This window comes from Ptychodera flava, chromosome 12, assembly GCF_041260155.1.
Source record: "Ptychodera flava strain L36383 chromosome 12, AS_Pfla_20210202, whole genome shotgun sequence".
In the NCBI taxonomy this organism is placed as follows: domain Eukaryota; kingdom Metazoa; phylum Hemichordata; class Enteropneusta; family Ptychoderidae; genus Ptychodera; species Ptychodera flava.
Genome location: NC_091939.1, coordinates 17,169,861 through 17,191,454, shown reverse-complemented (window position 1 = coordinate 17,191,454; position 21,594 = coordinate 17,169,861). Strand labels below are relative to the sequence as shown.

General features: G+C 39.1%; 1 protein-coding gene across 2 annotated transcripts in view; it reads right to left on the bottom strand.

The window, feature by feature from the left end:
- LOC139145216 (solute carrier family 35 member G2-like) overlaps positions 1-19,285 on the bottom strand; it is a 42,530-nt gene extending 23,245 nt beyond the window's left edge. The window contains exon 1 of one of the 2 annotated variants that reach the window (XM_070716217.1): positions 18,850-19,285. The gene's annotated coding sequence lies outside the window, so the exon portion shown is untranslated. Of the gene's footprint in view, positions 1-7,492; positions 7,595-18,849 lie in introns of those variants that run through there. The other variant, XM_070716219.1, reaches the window with a different exon arrangement.
- Positions 19,286-21,594: the final 2,309 nt, after the last annotated feature.

Sequence of the window (21,594 nt, the reverse complement as noted above, 5' to 3'; positions counted from 1 at the left end):
AATAATACGCCGAGAACGGGTAAAACTTATTTGAGTGTTTGGGTTTCGTAATTTGAATATAAAAATACTTTTTTGCATATGTAATTAGCTCATCAATATGTAGAACGATTGCATTGAAAGTCTTGAAATACCGTAAGTGATACTTTCGCAAGGTAAGACGACGTTGTTAGAAATTTTGTTGATGCATGGGACAGTAGTCGATAAAGTCACTGTTTAGACATTAATCCTTTATGACTGCTCTTATTCTTAAGAAGGTGCAAACAATGAATTTGCCATACTTATTTCAATATTACATGTCATGTGCGTTCGTGTTTCTGAAAAAAAAACGCCGGTTTCACACTTTCTACTCATTGAGTCAATAATTTACCAAATGTTCGTTTTTTTCTCGAGAAATTGTTTCTTGTATCAGATTTAATTTGTCAAAGTGCGCAATCAAAACGGCGTTGAAAATTGCTAGGATAGAGTGACTCACGCTTGGGATTATGGTAGGCATGGTATTAAGATAATTTGCATATCAAAGGTGTTCAGTGGCCACGACGTTCGTTCGACTCATCAAGAGGATAAATCAAGTTAAATTAAAATCAACATTAATCTCATGTCTGCACCTCATTTGTCGTAGAGCAGTTAAAATTGATATCAACTCAGGTGAAGTACTTTTGCTCATTGTCGTCCAGTGCACTGGCCGTACATGGGTGACACGTCCATAATACCGACGTTGCGGCAGAAACGTGTACGGGCTTTAATCCATGTCTCCGAAGTGAGAATATACGAGTTTGGAACCGTGTTGACCACGTGACACCCACTGAGGGACCAATCATCCACGACTCGTCAACACTGAGTTAGTAACTGGAAACATGATCATCGCTTCATGGGCATGGGCTCATCAGTCATGTTCGCACTCGCGCTGTTGGTTAGCGGTATTCGACAAGAGTCCCAAACTCGTTTACGTCGTTTTTCTCGACAGAAGTGTTCGTCTTGTCATTCGGTATTTCGTAATAGGCAACAAAGTGCTTGTCTGCTCCGATTTTATTCGCTGTCACAATGTACGCTTAACAACTCGAGACTAGTGTTAATATATTAGAGACAAAATATATACGAAATATAATATTGTCAAGAGTATACAGCTAAGCATGTGGTAATATCGATTATAGATACAATATGTGTTTTATCGAAATGGAAGCGGTTAACTCATGGTTATCCCGCCAAAGACGAGGAATCATTCAAATGTTGAACTGAACACCAAAGTCAACTAAAATGCCGCAGTTGAATCCCGTAAAAATATCTCATAAATCTTATGGCAATTAATTGCATATTTCCATCATTACTCGTACCGATAATTTTGCTATTGGTCGGGCATCGACCCCATCTCGATCAATCGATGCACCGCCTGACTCATGCACATTCAGCGATGAAAGGTCCCCGTGAATCGTTCCTGTCATGACGTCACAAGTAAGAATTTTTAAACTAATACTCATAAAAAAAAGGTGATACATCCGCAATGAAAGAAACCAGATATCAAACGATAACACGATTAATTCACTTTCAATAAGAAGCCTAATTGTTACATATTCGTCGCCGGTCACATGCTATTAGTAAGAAAGTAATGAATAATAAATTAAATAACAATTTTATGTAGAGCTAGATCACCGATGTTCAGGCTTGGGTAGCGCCGCAAGCAAATCGGCATCTATTAGCTTACACACACTAGGGAACCCTGATGGTACACCACCGAAAAAACATTCAATGAATATCGTCTTCCTTATTTTATATCTTTCCATATTTCACGATCTCTTTCACAAGCATTTTCCCACTTTACGTGGCAAATAATGACTATAGCATTATCCCAGTGGTTTTATGAGGTGATGTGATGTGATGAACGATCGCTATAACTCGAGGGTCTTTAGGTATTCTTTCACAATCAGACATTTTAAAAGTTTAATTTTGGTCATCAGGTAATAGCGACGAAACTAGGGAGGCTTTAGGCGGAGAAAGACTGTAAGATTTCGTCGAAATAGAAACCTGATTTTATTCTAAAGTTTACGCATTTCACAATGACGTTCATAAAATGAGAAATTTATCTCTGTGATGTTATAGATATGTTCCCTTACGTATTACATCGTGTCTCTCAACTACAGGTACCAGGTCATTAACATATCATATCCTCCTACACGTCCAATCAAAACTTTTCTTTAAGTCCTAATCGACCAATCCCATGGGCTATCAAGCCTTATTAGGAATCGCATGGTTCGAACTGGAAAAAAAACACGTGACTGAATCTGCGCGACATAGCGAGGATGTTTCATAAACTTTACAGTCATTCCCGGCAGTCAACAGTTTTATTACTTTGCCCATAAATCAATGCTACATTAACGTAATTAAATAGATCCACGGTTTGTGTGGACCGCCCACGGAACTGATGACAATATCGCTCATAATGCATCTAGTAGGACGCTAAGAATATAGAATTTATGGATAAAAAGTAATACTTTCTTAATCTCCGGTCAGAGTTAAAAAATCTACATTTTAGACTGAAGATTAATCAATTTTGTTCTTAGATTTTGCTTTTAAAATCAATTTTAGGGGGACATTGATTTATTTTGACGTTTTCAGAATCACTAACCATCAAACTACCTGGAATATGGATTAGAACAGTGACGTTCCGACATTCAATGATGTCAAGATAACATTCAACGTCAAAGTTATCACAGCGCAGCCAAGTCACCGTGCAAAGTTTATGGTTAGAAAAACAAATAGTGCCGATGTTTGAATTTCAAAATGACCGCATTACCCTGTACGTTCGACTGCGTGGCACTTATTGTATTTTGTCGAGTTCAATACTGTAATACAAAATATTCACGACACATCACTAGATTTTCCACTGAAGCGATAACTGGCAGACTGGGTACGTCCACGGGTCGAACAGACGAGGACGCTTATTTTTAGCCTTCAGGCAGCCTGCGGAAAACACCGTGTGTCTAAAATTTGATTCATAAACAGTTTCGTGACTATGCTATTTGAACTATTTGAAAACTTTTGCTCAAACTTTACCAATGGAAACTTCAAACAGTTCTTTAGTCGAGTACAACTCACTAGTCACCGCGCATTATGGTTAGAGAGACAAAATGTTCTAGTGTTTGAATTTCAAAATGACCGTTTTACCCTGTTAAAGGGATACAGTCACCTGTTATCTAAATATTCCCATATATGGTCAAAGGGGCGTTCCTTGGTATTCAAATTGCTCATGTGAGGGCGCTGTTTTTAAAAAAGCGGCCACCCACTTAAAATCTGTGATTGGTTAGATTTTCTCTTTCCATGGTAACTGTGGCAAAATTGGAACAGGTGACAGTTTACCTTTAACTCTCTAGAGATAAATCAAATTTTCGAAAATTTCCGTTTAATCCATGGGATTCGAAACGAGTCTCCCAAAAGCAACAGGTCAGTAAATATTGAAAAGAAAAGACTGTTAGATAAAAAGTGTCCCCGAATCGTATTCTACTTTGTGGTACGCATCTCGAAAGCAAATTTTCAACACTTCTCTTTCAAAATCAAGGATAAATTTCGATGGTCATCGTTCAAATTTTGGTACTAGAGAAACAAATCACCCGATATTTAGTAATATTTGACACTTAAAATGGCGGCCATCCCTGTGTTAACTCCATAAAGACTTCGATTTTTGAAGAAAAAAAAACGTACGGTGAATTTTTCCTTACCCCAAGACCTTTAAAATGAGCCTCTACATGAGTTAGATCAGAAAAGAATTGTAAAAATTTGAGTCCCAATATCTGTCCCCGAGGCTCATCCTCCTTACTAGATATTTCTATTTCTTATGGAGAGTGTCTCTATATCAGACAAGAGTCCGCGATGGTAGGTTTCGCCGGAAAATTACTTTTTCTAGCAAGGTGAATAATGAAGTCGCTGAATCGCTTAAGCAAATCGACGTTCCGTTGCATAAGGTGGACAGTTCATGAGAAACCTTACATTCAAGTTGCATTGGTTGAATATTATTATCGTCTCGGTTTGATTCTGTTAGCCCTGCGGAAACTGATAAAAGCCCTCTGTGAAGAAAATATAGTTTCCTTACCAACGAGGGTGGTGTATTTCTTCATTCTTTTCCCGAAGACAATACTTCACATACGCTACTAGAAAGATTTGATCCATACACTTAAAAAGTTTTCAGACAGGTTTCGACTGCAACAGCCATATCGATCGTGCGGATACGGGTTCGATGATTTTAAATCAAAGATTACACAAAACGACTCAATTATACTAAAGCCAATACACCGCTGACAACAATTTTGTCGATATTCGGTCATTTCTTTGTCGGGGAAAATCGTCATGAGAATACTCTGGATTTCAACGCATTGCGGTACTGCCGAATAATTCTGCAAAATGTCTTGGAACTGCCCTCATAATTCAGAACATCTGACAACAGAAATTATCGACATGTTGAGTCGATAAGCCTGCAAAGACCTGCCACTCAGGACCGATCAGAGAAATTAGCGGGAATGCGGTCATGGATCTCATACGACAATTGTGTTACTGATACACATCGTAGAGGAAAGAAAACCATTTAGCTTCCATGATTGCAACATTTTTGGTATTCTTTTTTACTGACCTCAGCTAAATGTCATTGCAGAGATACACCATTTATAAAGAAAAAGTACATGCGCAGAGCAGATGACCGTAGTTCTTTGGATGTCCGAACTCTTTCTCATAGCCCAGACATTCTTTTCTCATGATGAGGAACACTGCTTGAGTATTTAGAACTAAACTTCTTAATGAACCAGGACTATTTTAAACGCCAGACAAAGATCAAATACGGCCTCTTTTACCTTTTGAGTTTACTACTGGTAGGAAGACCCTACCCCTCGGGCTGTCCCTGTAAATGAGCCGCGTACTGTTGCAAATGACGCTTTACAGTAAACTTCCTTTACGAAACAAAAGGGTAACTCATTTCTCACGAGCCTTTCCTCTTATCTGACGTTAATTGCTGTGTTGAAAATGAATAATTACCCGTATCACATATGCCGCGCTGTCAGATATTATCGTTCATGGTGAAGCTTGGGGCGAACTACAACCTTGAGACCAGAGATAAGGAATGGGTTCGTTTGATGGGATGTTAACTTGAATCTTATTTTGCCTTTGAAGGGGAAAAGGCAGACAATACTTGCATGGAATCTTTCCTTGTGTTTTGCGTTCTCCGTTTTGAGAAGCGTAACAGATTCTGCAGTTTTGGAATGGAGGAAATTGGACGTTTTGGAAGCGGAGCTCCTCCTTCAAGAGGTAAGTCATAATTTGATTAGAGGGCAAGACGTGGAGCGTGTAATGAAGCGGGTATGTTCAGAAGAGTCTGATTATGAAATCTAATCTATCCCTAATTATAAGCGTCATCCATGCATCAATTTTCAGGGGACTCGTCGACACACGGAGTCATGGATTGATCACAGTTGGTACTACAAACTAAACCATATCCTTAAAACTGTGTAATTGAGTCTGATTCCGAATGATGTTACAGTCCGTGCATTAATATACAACAGTAAATAATTGTCCAATATTTTGGACGAGAATTACCGTTAACCATAGACAGTCGAGAAACTGTCTATGCGTTAACATAACACGGCAAAGTTAATGCTTCATAATGACAGATTTTATCACTTAAGGTAGGACGTGCCTCAAGAGTGAAAGACTAAAACTACTACTCAAACTTTCCTCAGTGAAACTTTCAACCATTCTCTGACAAAATCAAGAATAAAAAGCAGGGGTCATCGTGCAAAGTTCGGTACTAGAGAGACGAAGTACCTAATATTTGCCGATATTTGAAATTAAAATTAAAATTCAAAATGGCCGCCATCCCTGTAACTCTATGGGGAAAAATGAAATCTTCGATTTTGAAAAACTAAGACGATGATTTTTTTTTCTTTCAAATGAGCCCCCCCCCCCCAAAAAAAAGCAGTAGACCAGGAAAGAATTGTAGAAATTTAAGAGACCGAATATCTGTCCCCGGGGCGCATTATACCTTAAACTGTTAAACTGACATGTTAAGGGATCCCGGTCTGACCATAAGTTGCAACAATAAGCATAGGCCAAAAAGGGACAGAATATTTCAGATTTCCTGTCGGCAGATGCAAATGTCGCATACAATGCTACATTTAACAACAGTGTTACAATCGCAATAAGCGATACATTCCACTTCTGGCGCAAAAGTAGGGAGCGAATAACGCAGTCACTCGCAGATGTAGAAAATTAAAAAAAACCTACTATTTTGTTACTTTGACAACGAATATCATTGAGTCACTGTACATCATAGCCCCAAGTCCCGCTTTTGTTTAAAAGAAAATGTCAGTTCTGATTGCTTGCCGCAATCTGTCATAACTAAACCTTGACCCCTCCTCTTTCGATTATCAATTAGCGATAGATTAAAATACCGAGTGATACGAAGCTATAAACACTTATTAAGTCGAGTCTGCTTTCAACGCAATTTGTGATTCAGAGCGTATCGCTATTTATCGGGTATCGTTTCAAAGTCGATAATTAAAGATCAATCAAGCAGCTGTATTTGAAAGAATTACGTTTAGTAATAACTGCCCCGATAACAAGTGGGAAGTTTGGACATACACGATAGGGAACAGTGGGTTGCTTTCGTTTTTGATTTAAGAATATTTTTTTTTTATCTTTTTCTTTGCAAAATCAGAAAGCTGTGCTTTAACTGATTTTCTAACTCAGTTTTCTTAAAACTTAAATTGTATTTTGCCAGCAGTTCTTAAAAGTCAGGGTTAACGAGCGGGGAAATGAAAGAATGGCCGGAAATTGAAATCGGAATCGCTACTGTTCCATTTTAAATAATTATACATGAAGCATCAAGCTAATATTAGGATGCCAACAAAGTCACTTTGCGGACAGATTTCTTTCTTTCCGATAAAGCATCCAAATGCCCGACTGCTTTAGAAATTCATATATCGTGAAAAGTTAACGTCGAATGTGCTACGCACCTTCAGAGAAAAGCGACGTCCCCTTCGAAATATTTCGCGGGTACTCGCTCAAACTTGTTGAAAAAAGCGAACAACTTACAGCTCCTGTGAGTTACGGTGTATCGACGTCGGCTCCGTCACTCCAATTGGCAACAGATGATGCGAGAAGCTCATGAAAATTATTAATTTAACACATTGACTGCAATGCTTTGGAAAGAACTAAAGTGGTTTCCATAACACTTTGCCTTAGTCTAGCAATGTTTAAGCTGCTTCCTACACAAAAAAGACAATTTAAAGGAATTGAATGGCTAAGTCGATCTGTATTGTGAATATATCACTATGATGGAGTATATTAGAATGTGTCTTTTCCTCCAGTCGACCAATATCCCATCGCAATTGCAATTGTATCTAGTTAAAAAGACAAAAACGCCCGCTAAGTGATAACAGGATGTAAAAAGAAATGAAAGACTCGAGATAAAAGGAACGTTACTATCAGTAACAACGCAACGACAAAGAGGACATACCTATTACGTCTTCAAACCGACGACTACGCGGGACAGCTGCCCTTCATCAAGTAAAGTGATGGCCATACATCGCGGCACTCTTCACGATATTAAAGCTATTGATTAAAGGGAAACGTTCGTGCGCACCGACCTTAATATAGACAACTGAGGGAAGCACTATGAAAGCCAACTATCCACTCTGATTGACACCATCTGTATGAGTCGTTTTGAAGTAATCATCGATGCTGGAAGCCCATCTCGATACGCTTGAATTTTTTATTGATAATTTTCCGCTCCTGACATACAGATCGTCGCATGGGAAAAAGAAGAAGCGGTCACATGACTTGTTGCCAGTGCTCCATACAGCGCTCTCAAACTGTAGACGAGTTAATCATCGTGTACACTGCTCCAGGGCCCGCCCAATATTAACAGTACACGGTTATTAAAAGTCGTTGGAAGACAATTGTTCAGCGCTGTCTAACGTTACACACAGTTAGGCTTCATTGGTGTGGATCGGTTCGTCTGTTACCCAACGACAAGCCGTATTCGGCCGTGGCTGTAGAAATTAACCTCGCCTTTTCTCGGAATGCACGGATATTTTGGAACAAGAAGCGAATTGTTGCAATTAGTTTGATTAATCGAGCCACAATTACGATATGAAGGAATTTTGGATAAACATTAACATTAAAATCCTTCGAAAACTTGGGAAATCCGCACCAAATTCAACATAAGCTTAATTGTCTTTAAAGGCACTGTTCGCGATCCCTGGGATTGCCTTTGTTCTAGTCTGTAAGAGGATTATGGAGGTGTGATAGCCTTTTGTTTCCCATTGAAATTGTATCTGATGGGTAAATTTTCTAGTGAGACAATCTGGTGCAAACACAGGCCTTTAATACTCTAAAAAAGGGTTTACATAACTAACTTTGAATTACTGTCAAAAAGTTCGTGTCCGTTAAGGACAGAAGCTAATAACATTTGGTAATGTACTTTTATGTCCCTCTTTGTTCTATATCAATGAGTACATTTTTTTAATTATTCTTCTCCAGAATAGTGTCGACATACAAAAAATTAGCCTCGCCATGGCGATATATTGTGTACAATCTGAATAATATAAGTGACTCTACAGATCGAACTAAAATTAATGTCAACTTTAAATGGATATTTCACGCAGTCGGGTTCTGTTGACAAATCAGGTATTTGAAATGATTCTGCGAGTACAACAAGGATCTGTAATTAACTAACAGAATTAATTAACTGACAGAACGAAACTACTGGAAAATAAATTAAAAGTTGCAGCTTATACGGAGCTGTAGATTCGTCGGATTTGAGTATAGCCTACTATTTCTTTTGACGTATTACACGTCTCAAAATTTTAAGACTTAAACACTTACCTAAACTTTCCACAATGAAAGATTAAACCATTCTCTCTCGAAATCAAGAAATAGAAATCAGGGGTCACCGTGCAAAATTTGGTAACAGAGAAAAAATCATCCAATATTTCCCGACAGTTGAAATTCAAAATGGCCGCCATCCCAGTGTTAAATCTATGGGTATAATACAATTTCCGATTTTTTCACAAAAAATGAGCTGGTAAGAACTTTATTTACTCCAGGAGCTTCAAAATCAACCCCCAAAAGCGGCAGATCAAAATGTATTTTAAAAAGTTCAGTAGACCGAATATCTGTCCCCTAGGCGAATTCTATTTTAAACGTCCGACACTATCGTCATCGGAAACTGTATGGTCAACCAGTAATAGCAAAAATTGCTTCAGAGAGACTGGCCGTCATAAATTCAAAAAACAAACTCCCTAAAACAGAGTAAATCATAATTATAAGCAATTTACAACCAAGAAATGAGAACGTACCCCAATTGGTTCGTTCAAATTAAATTTAATCACAAACAAGTCTGAAAATTAATTGTTAACAAGCAAAATAAATTGAAATGATCTTGACATCTCGAAGCATGAAGGATGGCGGTAATTATCATTGGTCCCGTGACGTTTGTGCTGCTGCGATACGAAATATTAATGGCGATGATAGTGTACACTCAGAAAAAGACTGGGATGCAGTTTTCAATTTGTTTTCAATTATCTTTTTTAGCGCGCCCGCACATTTTGACTGGCTTCAGTTGGACGATTAGCGGATTAAACAATCCACCAGATAATACTGTCAACTAAAGTAATCAACAGTGCAGTACTGTATACAAGCGAGTTTCAAGGTAATGGCCTGCACAGTTCAGGGGGAGTAAACTTCAGTACTTTGGCACAGTGACTTTTATGTAGTAGGTACCTACGGCTCTATCACAAACCCTTCCGCAATATTACTAATCATGCTCTTCCAATTCTTTTTTTAAAGTTGATGTCAACACCTCGGGATTTAACACAATTTCGTTCGTTTATTTGACAATGCGTGATTTAAGTGTACGCGTGGTGATTTCATTTCCGTTGATATTATTTCATAGAATGCGCCTCGTAGACATATTCGGACTCACAAAATTTTACATCACTTTTCTAGGCTATCACTTGTTGGGGCTCAGTTTGAAGCTCTGCCATGGAGTAAGTCAAGTTTTCAACGGCGTAGTTATGTGAAAATTAAAGCTTTAATTCTTTTCCATGGGGTTAACACAGGGATGGCGGCCATTTTGAATTTGAAGTATCGGTAATGTTTGGTGATTTGTTTCTCTAGTACCAAACTTTGCACCGTGACCCCTGATTTTTATTCTTGATTTGTGAGAGACTGGTTCAAAGTTCCGCAGAGGAAAGTTTGAGCAAATTTTAAGTCTTTCAATCACGAGGCGCGTACTGCATAAGGTCGAATTACATATTTGGTTGGTATAACACATCGGGTATAAATGGTATCCCATACTGCATTCATTCTTCATATAAACTTCACTTGTGTTTATCTGAGGCGCAGCGTCTCTTTCAGAGTTATCTATAAATAAATCGATGAGCCTGATCGACAAAAGACAAACAAAGGACTGACACCATGTAAATACTAAAAGGTCTATGTTAACAAGAACTAATTCGAGAAGCGGGGATTTAGCAGACTTAGTGCGGCATTAATATTCTCATGTGAAACATCATTTTGCGAACGGGTTGAAGCTCATTCTGTTCCGGTAACATACGAGGAAGACTCTTTGGAAGCTCTCTATTTGACCGAACAAAGTGCTCCTCTTGGGCTTATGCCTAGATCTTGTGTTACGCGAGTATTCCCCGAGTTTCCACTGTCGCAGCACAGATAAGAAGAAAATATTTTATTGTCTATGGTTGCAGGCACATAATCCATTGTCTGTTAATATTTCACCACGCAATTCCAAAATACTTACCGTGTGTTCAAAAATTTAGATATCCCTGAAATGTAATTTTCGTCGCCAATAAAAGTATAGCTGCCACACAATAGTGATCAAAAAGCATGTCCTGCCGATACCCCCCGGTCTTCGGCAAACAGTGTACTGTATGCCCGCGTAGAAAGTGCCTGAAGGGTGTGAAATGTCGGTCTTTAAATACTAGTGTCGGCAGATAAACTTCAATCTCTGCCCCCATCCACCCTCTAGTGACAGTTTCAGTGAAGTCATGAAGATGGTAACATCTCCCTATCCGGTAAAATGTCATAAAGATACAAGGAGATAGCTAAACCACTGCCATGACATCATCTTGTATAGTTTATTATGGATTTCTCTGCTATGATATTTTATTTCAGATCAGGCGTGGCCGACATCTCTTGCAGAAAATAGCTATGCCCGCAAGTTACTGAGTTACCCTGGCAGAAATACCTCACAAAATAATATACTACATATATTGAAATTAATACTGCATATGTACTAACGTAATCATTAGAAAATTTCTAACCTTCTCATTTACTAAAGAACGGCATTTCTTCACCCAGAGGGTTATTTTTGAATAAAAAAGGTGATAACTAATTTGGCGGGAAATTGTATGTGTCGAAATGTGGAATTTTATGGCTACAATTCTGCTGCGAGTCGTCCGTCGTAATTCTAGATGTCGTTATGTCAGAACCGAACACCTGCATAGTCACAGTGACGTCAAAGTCTAAAAGTAGTTCGATTGGGACTCTTTCTATTGCCTTTCCATAGCGCTCCGCACTCCGATTCATCTAAGAGCGTCATCGCCAGTACAAACGATACCGTGCACATGTAATTTGATTAATTGGCCCTTTCAACGCCACAGCTAAAATTTTGACACTCCATCTTCTTTATTCGTTTGTTTAAATGTTTGTTCCTTGACTTCTTCAATTTTTCAGGGGAGAATGTGCCTCAAGGACAGATATTTGGACTCTCAAAAGTTTTTCTCAAAACTTTTTCCATAGAGTTAACATTGTGATAGCGGCTATTTTCAATTTCGAATCTCGGTAAAGTTTAGATTACTTGATCCATAGTGCATTGGCAAAGGCGTACGTTTCTTCTATTTCCTCTGACATTCATTTATCAAATAAAAGATAAAGGAAATGGTAAGATCAGATATATATATATATATATATATATATATATATATATATATATATATATATATATATATATTCTTTGTATGTATATATTTGTTTATATTTGTTTCTTCTGTTGCCTGAAAACTGCAGCCCTAGCTACTGTCAGTCATCGAATTTCACGACTTGACACTTGTCAATTTCACCACGACATCAAGTGATTCGCCTACGTCCTTCCACTGATTAGCCGTGGTGATGTCTTACAAAAGAGGCCGGGTTCGCTGTAATATCGCGATGAGTCAATGCACAATCCGTCTTCCCTTTCAATTCTGCCCGGCTGAAAATAATTTCCGTTAAATTACCGACTGCAAAAGAGAATGATTAATCGTGCGAATACCTGAAAATGACAATAATTATGATTTTCTTTCTTAACTCCGTGCCTGAATAAGTGTTTAATAGTCCTGCTATTGAGCGTACTATTGTGTTGAAGTTGTAAAAGCGCGCTTTGTGAAGGTATTTGCTGCAAGAAATCGCCAATAATCGATGAATTGAGCGCCAATTCATCGGTTTGTCAACACTTTTCACTGACTAGTATTTCCGCATTGCTTTATGACACAAACCATTGCTTTATGACACAAGTCATTCCATTCACATTCATTTTTTCAGTGCATTTTTTTTTCAAAAACTCTGACATTTCAGTTTACATCTACGAAAACTCGCAAATCAGCAGTTACCCAAAGTTTACTGTTGTCATCTCCTAGACAACGCCCATAATACCATATTCTCGCCGTGTAGATGATCAGCCTCTTCGCTTCGGAACAACACGCATTCCGTTGTTTTTCCTTGTAGGGCTTTTACAAAGTATAGACGTCAAATTATTCAGGTGCTCCGGGCATGTGTCGTGTTATTAAATTCCAATGCTGACTCAATACCGAAACAAATGACGTCGACGTTTCTCACATTTCTTCTTATAAGAACACAACAGAAAGTTGAAATGTAAAAGTGTCGCATATATCTGGGAAAGCAGAAACAAACAAAATGAATAGAGCACCAACATTTCGGTAAAGCCGTTCTTTATTTTTGTGTGCAATTTTTGGTGGAATAAATCACACTGAATGGCTACTATTTTGCTCTTCACAATTTCCGGGAAATTGGATCCGGCTACCGCTACACAGAATCCGTGCCCCGTGGATGCGTCGCCTAAACCATGGGTCAGATTGTTTTTGTGCTAGCTTACTCAAGCATTTAGAAGCACTTCGGAGATTCGATTTCGGCCCTTTGCTTCGGACTCGGATGGCGAAATACTGCACCCCTTAGCATGAATAGGAACCCACCAGACACCCCAATCGCCCGGGCAAAGTAAAGGAACTGTGATATGCGCAGTCAGTCATCAGAAATGAGGAAGGGCGCCATTCAATATATTTTCTGAAAAGATGAAAATACTATTTATTTCAACACGGTTCAACAGTTCTGTAGGTGTAAACTTTAGATATAACCTACGCCCTTAATTCGTTAAGGCGCCGTAATGTTCCCCTCGGGTACCGTGATAACGTCTCATTTCTCTGACCGGACGTCAGGGTCTGATGTCTATCTCGCAATGAATTATGTTATTAATTTCAAGTTACATCACATACTCCTAATGATTAAGTCTCTCGTGAGTCGATGACTGTTTGTTCTTCTTTTTCAGTCAATAACTGTCTGAGCGGTCGTTGATAAGAATCTGTGCACAGGGAATAGTAGAAATGAACTTGGTAAACGTATTCATTTTCTACGGCTGTTTCTACCAGTCCCTGTGGTCTGAGGGCGCCCCCATTTCATGATGCAGATTTTGTCTTCTTAATGCGGCGTGCCAACGTGTGTGGCGTGGATTTCTGTCCGGACCAGAATTTAATAATAATGTCAATGTCGACAACTTGAGCTGAGTACTGTGTGTTTCTGAATCTGTGGAAGTCGACCAAGAATCTGTAACTGATACATACCCTGGAAAAAATTGTCCACACTCATAGTTATGGGCCCTTTAAGTTCGGTAAACCGATGCAAATTGAATGTACGAATATGTACTTTTCCTACAGGAAGAAACCATGAACTGTTTATTGGCCTTCACACAAATCACTATCGGCGCAGTTTCTTTCCATGAAGCAGTTTTTCTCAGGAAGATATCCTGGCATATTACAGAAAGACAATGTTTATAGACGTACATGCGAGTGGGAAAAGGGATATATATTCATCTTTGCTGGAAATACTTATAAAAAATCTATAATTCTGGAATCGATATTTTTGTGGTGAAAGTTAAAAATTACCTACCAGAGTGAATGGTCTTTCAATAATTCATACAGTACGTTGTAACCTAATGATCTTTATGATCTTTATGTCTTTATGCATTTTTGCGTCGACAAGACGTCTTCCAATTTTACTGGCACTGGCTTAAGATCACATCTATGCATAATGTGGCGTGTCACCGATTGCATGTCCATTCCACGCTGACCTACGTGTAAACATTGGGCAAATCGGAATTACATCCACTTTATATGTACATGTACAATAGTGCCAAATTAGACCCAAAAAAATAACATCACGGTGAACTATCAACTCCCATAAGATTGATTTAAATTTCATAGCTCTTTGCATTCAGGGCAACTCCTAAGCGGGGATTTTTTTCACATGGGTGGAAACACAGGTACGAGACTTTCCGGCGGCACTTGTCCCAATGGGGATTGAGATAGTTCTGATTTTATTAATTACGAACATGAGCTCGTTACAGTCATTAAAACAATTACTCCACTCAAAACTAAGTGGCGTTAACCACTTTGACGAGAACATAGCCGTTAGGACACAAATAGAGTTGTTCAGTACGCGAGTTTTGGAGAGAGGACTCAAATGCGATGTTACAATATGATAACCAATAGGTCCGGTGCCGACGTAGCTCGGTTCTTTCACTTACTGCCGTCGATCAAAAGCCGACCCGAAGTGAGCTTCACGAGTGTGTGCCCGCGTCTTATTTTTCCCTAGAGATCTATTTAAAGTTTCACTTGAAAGAACAACTCTTAAACACTTGTTGAGACATAGTGATACATTTTTCACCGAATGACTTGAAGCAAACTATTTCAACAGTTCAAGAGCGAACCAATCACGGCAGCTGTAGCACTACTTGATGTCACAGAGGTGATGAGACCTAACGTTTACAAAAAGTGCCTGGCACATCCGGCTCCTTTCATCACCTTCTTTGAAAGAAACAAAATGACGTACATATCTTTCTCATAGCACACCCTTGTTTTGCTAAACTTAGACAGAGGTGGCGAACTCCTTTGAATACCCGATACCCTTTCATTCTCCGAGTTAGCAATCTTTTCACCGGCGAGATAAAAGCTTTAAAGGGCCCAGATACTGAAAGAATATCTCGACTATCTACGACCTTGCCAATTGGATATGAGTAAAGCACAAATAATGCATAGCGTGGTCAGTGAGCGATTGCAATATCTATGGTTTTCATGCTATGTCTTTTGCAATTCCGTTTATTTCGCTAGAGTTGTGACTTTGTTAGGCTATCCAAACATGAGTACATTGTGGAAACGTCACAAAACTGCGTTTTTGCCTCGGATGTCCTTGTTTGCCTGTCTTCTCTTGTTCAACCCCTGCTTCTGTAGTGTGAGTAATTTTCAGCAGGCTACTGCCCATGCGCAAACACGACTTTACTTTTGTGGCATTCTTGTCAGTTTCTTTCAGTAGAAGTGAAAGGTTTTGCCAAAGTCATGCAGTTTACTAATGAATGCATATGCAAATTGATTGGACCAATACAATGATGTTCAGTAACTTCTTTTGGCCACAAAGTGTCAGTTCAAGCAGTTTCAACTGATAGAAATGTTGTGCTTATGTGAGTGACACAGTATCTTATGAAGTCCTTTCCAAGAACATTTTACGGTAAAGGACACCATAACCAGAGATACAGATATAGTCTGCTGTTTGTAACTATCTTCAAAACGTTTAAAGCATGGTCACACTGTGTATAAAAGTGGTTCGAAGTTCCTTCAGCCAGAAAACTAAATTAATATGATATTTGGCCAGGCCTGATAAAATTTGTTTGCCCTAAAAGTGTTCCATTAGGAGGTATAAGATTCATGTTAAAACACAAGTTCGAACAGGGATATTAATACAGTAGTTGCTCCTGTCTCAATGTTGATGTCTTGTCCATCACAGTATGAACCATTCTCGCGAGCCAGCGCATGATTTACGCTCTGCAGGCCTACGCAAAAATCAACGCAAAGCTGTTGCCGTAAAGGGCATGTGGTTTACGACGATGAGTATGAACCTGACGATGAGTATGAACCTTCACATTCCCAGCTGATATTTCTTTTCTTCTCTCTCTTCCGTGAAGGGAATCTAAACCGGACAGTGTTTCTAATTATGCTTTAATTACTGAGCTCATCAGCAGCGCGTATATTGTAAATAGACATCAAAACAGATCCATAGAAAATGACGCTAACAAGGCGGTCATCTTGAACAACAAATAAGTGGTGTAATTACTGTTACCGGGTGTCCGAAAACGGGTAAGCGCACCCTGCTACCATGCTACACCCGTCAAAATTGACCCAAAGTGACAAATTTCATGTGTAAAACAACAAAATTACTGTTGTGAGTCGAAGCTGGGTATGCTGCCACTCATCATTGGGAAACGTTTGGTTTTATCAGTTGAATCAAAATAATTCCAACCCTGGTATCCAGTCATCAAATGTGTATTACTACTACTTATCATTTGTATTACCTGTAATTCATTCTGTAACGGAATTATTTACTTGTATATTGTCCATGATAAATTCAGTGTCGACAAGTTATCTCGGAATACATTTATAGATCAAATCAAAGCAAAGCAAAGCAAATGATGAAGTTTCAGCGATCCGCCCATCTGTCCATGTATGCACCCAACAAAACTCAACAACATCGGATCAGAGTACGGCTGGAGCTATATCTGTCATTTGTGCTCGTAATATTAATTGCTGAAGGATGGCTGAAGGCTGATCCTCAGAGTTTGAGATAACTTATTTATTTCCTGTGTTTAGGTGTACACAAAGTTGATGTGTTACATCGTAAAGCTCGTATCTGCTGCCATCTTTTGTACATTAAGAGGATTGGGGGGTCCTCAGTCATCAGATCGGTGTCGGGCTCAAAAACGTGAAAGCTCCCATTCACCGGGGGGGGAGAGTGGGTTTTGATCGAGTCTAAAATTCGCTTAAGGCAGAACGCGCCTCCGGGACAGTTAGTCGGACTCTCAAATTTCTACAATTTGTTTCTGATATACCACTTGTGGGGGCTCATTTTAAAGCTCTTGAAGAAAGACAAACTTTCACAGGCTTATGTTTTCGAAATTCAAAATTTAAATTTTCCCCATAGAGTTAACACAGGAATGGCGGCCATTTGGAATTTCAAGTATCGCAAAATGTTGGGTAATTTTTTCGCTAGTTCCAAACTTTGCACGGTGACCCCGATTTTTATTGTTGATTTTGTAAGAGAATGGTTGAAAGTTTCATCCAGGAAAGTTTGAGCAAAAGTCTAAGTCTATTACTTTCAAGGCGCATACTACCTTAAACCCGAAAAGAATATGATTTGTTTTGGTGGAGACTCCGAAATGAAGCTCCGGCTATTGACGTCCATTGATAACAACTTATTAGCGTTTCATTTGTATACCGTACTATAGCCATTAGTACTGTAACATTATCTTTCAAACATAAAATAAGTCTATTTAAAAATCGATCATTACATGACAAACTAAACATAGATTTAAAGAACGAGACGGTTTTTAGTGTAAACTGAATAAGTTAGGTTTCCTGTCCTACATCGAACAATTTAAATCGCTTTTTACTAACATGATCTAACAAAATCAGTGAACTCCAGACGCTGCGAAAAAAACGCTCTGCTTCAATGAAGATGTCTTTATTTTCCTACCCATCCTTGAGAAAAGCTAAGGCTGCATGGACGACCATCGAAACATTCATAATGGTTTCTTTTAATGATGAGTCATTATCGATCAACAACTTGACCTGGCGTGAACTTGGAGAAACCAGAGCAGCTGTCCATTTGGTTGGGTTGGTCAACATTGGCGATTTTTGAGAGTCGCTGATTTTCAAAATGATACAAAGGATATTTGTGTTGACCCAGTTACATGATAGATGTTTGGGGAGTGACACTGTTCCAGTTAATTTACGGGTTGCCAACAACACAGAACTAACCATCCTCAATCTACTGAAGTGTGGAAATGCTACCGACAGTTTTGTACCGACTGTGAACAGAAGCACGTTTTAATTTTTCATAGTGTCATCTTCTTGAGTCGTCTTGAGTATCTCTTGTCAGAAGATGTAAAAATTCCGGACAAGCAGTTTAGTTACAAGACGGATCTAGGAATAGTGTGATTAAGAATATCAAAGAATAAAATTAAATGCTGTCGTCTAAAGTTTTGGGGAGTCTTAGCGTAGCAATCTCTCAATTTATTCCTCAGACCAGATGAATATAGCCGAAACTCACTGAAAATGAAGAAACCTGTTGTCTAGATTGTATGTAAAATACAACAATAGTGATGAATTACGCCAAAAAAAATTAGGTAGTGGAAGAGTTGGTATGCTGTGCACGCATCCAAAACGATGCGCCTAAACTCACGAAGTCGGTGAGGTGTTTAATTCTCACCGAGACGTACCTTACCCACTGTGTGTTACAATGGATCAGGCGTGGTCGTTTCACGAAAAAAAATGACTGTGTTAGGTACATCCTATGAGATCGGGTAAACCACGAAAGTTTAACACCACAATGTTGGCGAACTTACGATGTGACAAGCCCGTGACCTTCTGGCATTGTCTTGAGCTGGGTCCTTAGATGCAGTCACGGTCATAAACGCTGTGACGACGACAACCAGCCAAACATCAACATGCGTCATGAAAGAAAGTGTGCACTCACCTTGAGCTTTTACTTAATCGTCTATTCGCCAGAGAGGCATCGTATCCATACTTCGTTAATTCTGCAGACGACCCGAGAAAACAAATTTTCACTCTCTGAACGTCCAATGGTCCCAGCATGAATGTACGTTGTCCACTTCACCAAAAGGCGCGAAAGCCATGTTAGTGGGTCATATACCCGGGTCATATACGATATATAATACTTGTACGCTGTAAGTTTGCACTTTCTTCGGCAACAGCTCCCTCGTTGGCAATTTTGCAGGCGATGCGATGTCCCGCTTGTCCCGATACGTGAATATTCCCACCGTGTTTTTTCACACTTTCTCTACAAGTACAGACATCCACTGATTTGTATAATCGGTGACAGAGGACCACAACCAGGTAGAAGAATCAAGAAACCTCTCGGAGTGACCTCACTCATGACCTGACCTATTTGGACCATGTGTCAAATAATGTTGAGGTAAAAACGCGTGGGCGGCCCTCCCCGGGCAACGCGCAATCAACAGGTCACCACAACACCGGGTGAACAGACGATGCCTGACGTATATATACACGCCCTTGAAGTTTTAGCAGGATGCGAAAAAGGGATAAAAGAAAGGTTTTCAATGCCGCCGAGTTATCTCAATACCTTCCTAACATGTGACTCAGTTTGTAAAGATCGATTGAACGATTAGGTGTCATCTTTTTCATTCGTTCAAGGCTCCATAAGCTGTAACAATTGATATATTTTTTTCATTACTTTTGTTCTATTTGTTAAAATACAGTGTCTTTTTCTATTCCTAAAACCATGCCGAAATGACCGATGTTCACCTTGTGAAACCAGCTTATATCTAATGCCCCATGTTACTGAATACTATAGCCTAGTCCGTACTGGAATTCACTCGTCAACATAAACATTGCAATAATGGTACAAGGTGTATTGTGTTGGCAAGAATAATACCATGTATTTCAGCTTACTTGAAGAGGACGTTGAACGAAAAGTGTTTATTTTCTCGGACAAAAATTATCAAAATTTTGTCATCAGTTACAGCTGTTGTCCCTTAGAGCAGCAAATCCAGCGATCGGAAAGGGAAAACCCGAATCTACCAATTCGGCACAGCTGCAGAATTCTGGGTTCAGTCCTCCTCAGTGTCAATATTGTCAAAATTGTCATATTCAAGACAAAACAAGTGAAGTTCTTATTAAAGGATGTTCTTCCTTGTTCAAGATCTATATAAAATCTTGGAAGGCATAGAATGGTCTACCATTACTACCAACTACTTCTGAGATGCAATGTGCCACCCCAAGTCGACTAAACTTTTTGATCAAAAGTTGCGATGCCTCGATATTCTATAAACGGAACATGAGTGATTTGCCCAGTCATGAGGGATTTGGCTCTCGTCGACTGTTTTGTATCAAAAGCCAGTCGCTATCTACGGACGATGATGCTTCAAGCACACTGATTTAGTGGATATGTTTCACGATTCCCATCGCTAAAGACCTGGTATAAGATTTTCGACGCAGTTAGCAGAGCGCCCTCTATAAGGTGGACATGTATCATGGTAATCCGGTTCCCTGCTGCGCCTTCTATATGTCTCAAGGGTGTACGTGCGCACGTGAGAGCAGCCTGCTCGACAGACTGGCGTATGGCACAGATCTAAAAATCTGAGAAAATACGCCAAAAGACCTCATCCTATGCTCTACAAAGTGGATCGGACGAAAAGAACATTTAGGCTAGTTCCGATACGTATTTCTTTTGCGACAAAATTTAACACTTCAACACTAGCATCCAGGAGATACGATAATTGATTTTGTATCCAAAATCCTAAGAAATTGAAATGCCACACTTAAACCTCCACTTGCTGTATGTTTTGCAGTGATTATTATTATTTTATTCTGCTTGTAAGTACAGTTTCTTCTACTCGCAAAATGATTTCAAAGTGCCAGAATTCACCTTATCAATACAGAATACAACCTATATGTTTGAAATATCCACGGTCAGTGTTTACAACTAAAGTTTAATTCCGACCAGAATTCATTTGTCATCAATAAAATGCACAATGTACACAATACAATGTGGTGGTTTTTATTCCGGAGAAATTTGTGGCACCGAAGACGGAAATGTATTTGTTTTCCAGAACAAAAAAAATGATCACGTTAGCAAAAGTTATGGCTTCTGTATTCTGTCTTCTGATTTGGTTTTTTTTAATATTTTGCAAATATTCTGAGTAGATCTTGTCCAGAAAGACGTCAATGCCACTGACAGAGTGAACACTCATTTTTCTTCACAAACAAGTTGGAATACATGTAGTTTAAATTTAATGGAGGTACAAGGGACTGACGGGGTGTTGTATGAACCGGAGAATGGTACATAACGTTTGATGAAGTGGGTAAAAGTTAGAGGGCAAGTGATAGGCGCCGCCAACGTCAATTTCCCATCAACCATGGCGACAAAGCTATGAAGATTCACGCCTCGCCCTAAATTAGTCTTCTTATAAAGCTGCACAATCAGATAAGCTAAAATTAATGATTTTATTGCACCCATTTGAAAATCCCTATCATGCTGATCTCTTCATTGTAAATATATCAATGTGATTCAAGAGAAACACATCAACATTGTGATGAAGTCTGTGAAGTGTCGTGTCCTTATGCTCAAAGGCACTTTACACACACGTAGGCCTACATATATTTTCTGTCTTTGTTTGTACTCTTCCGAAGTTTTCCTTTTCGCAAATGTTAGGTTTTAAATAGTTAAGATACAAATGTA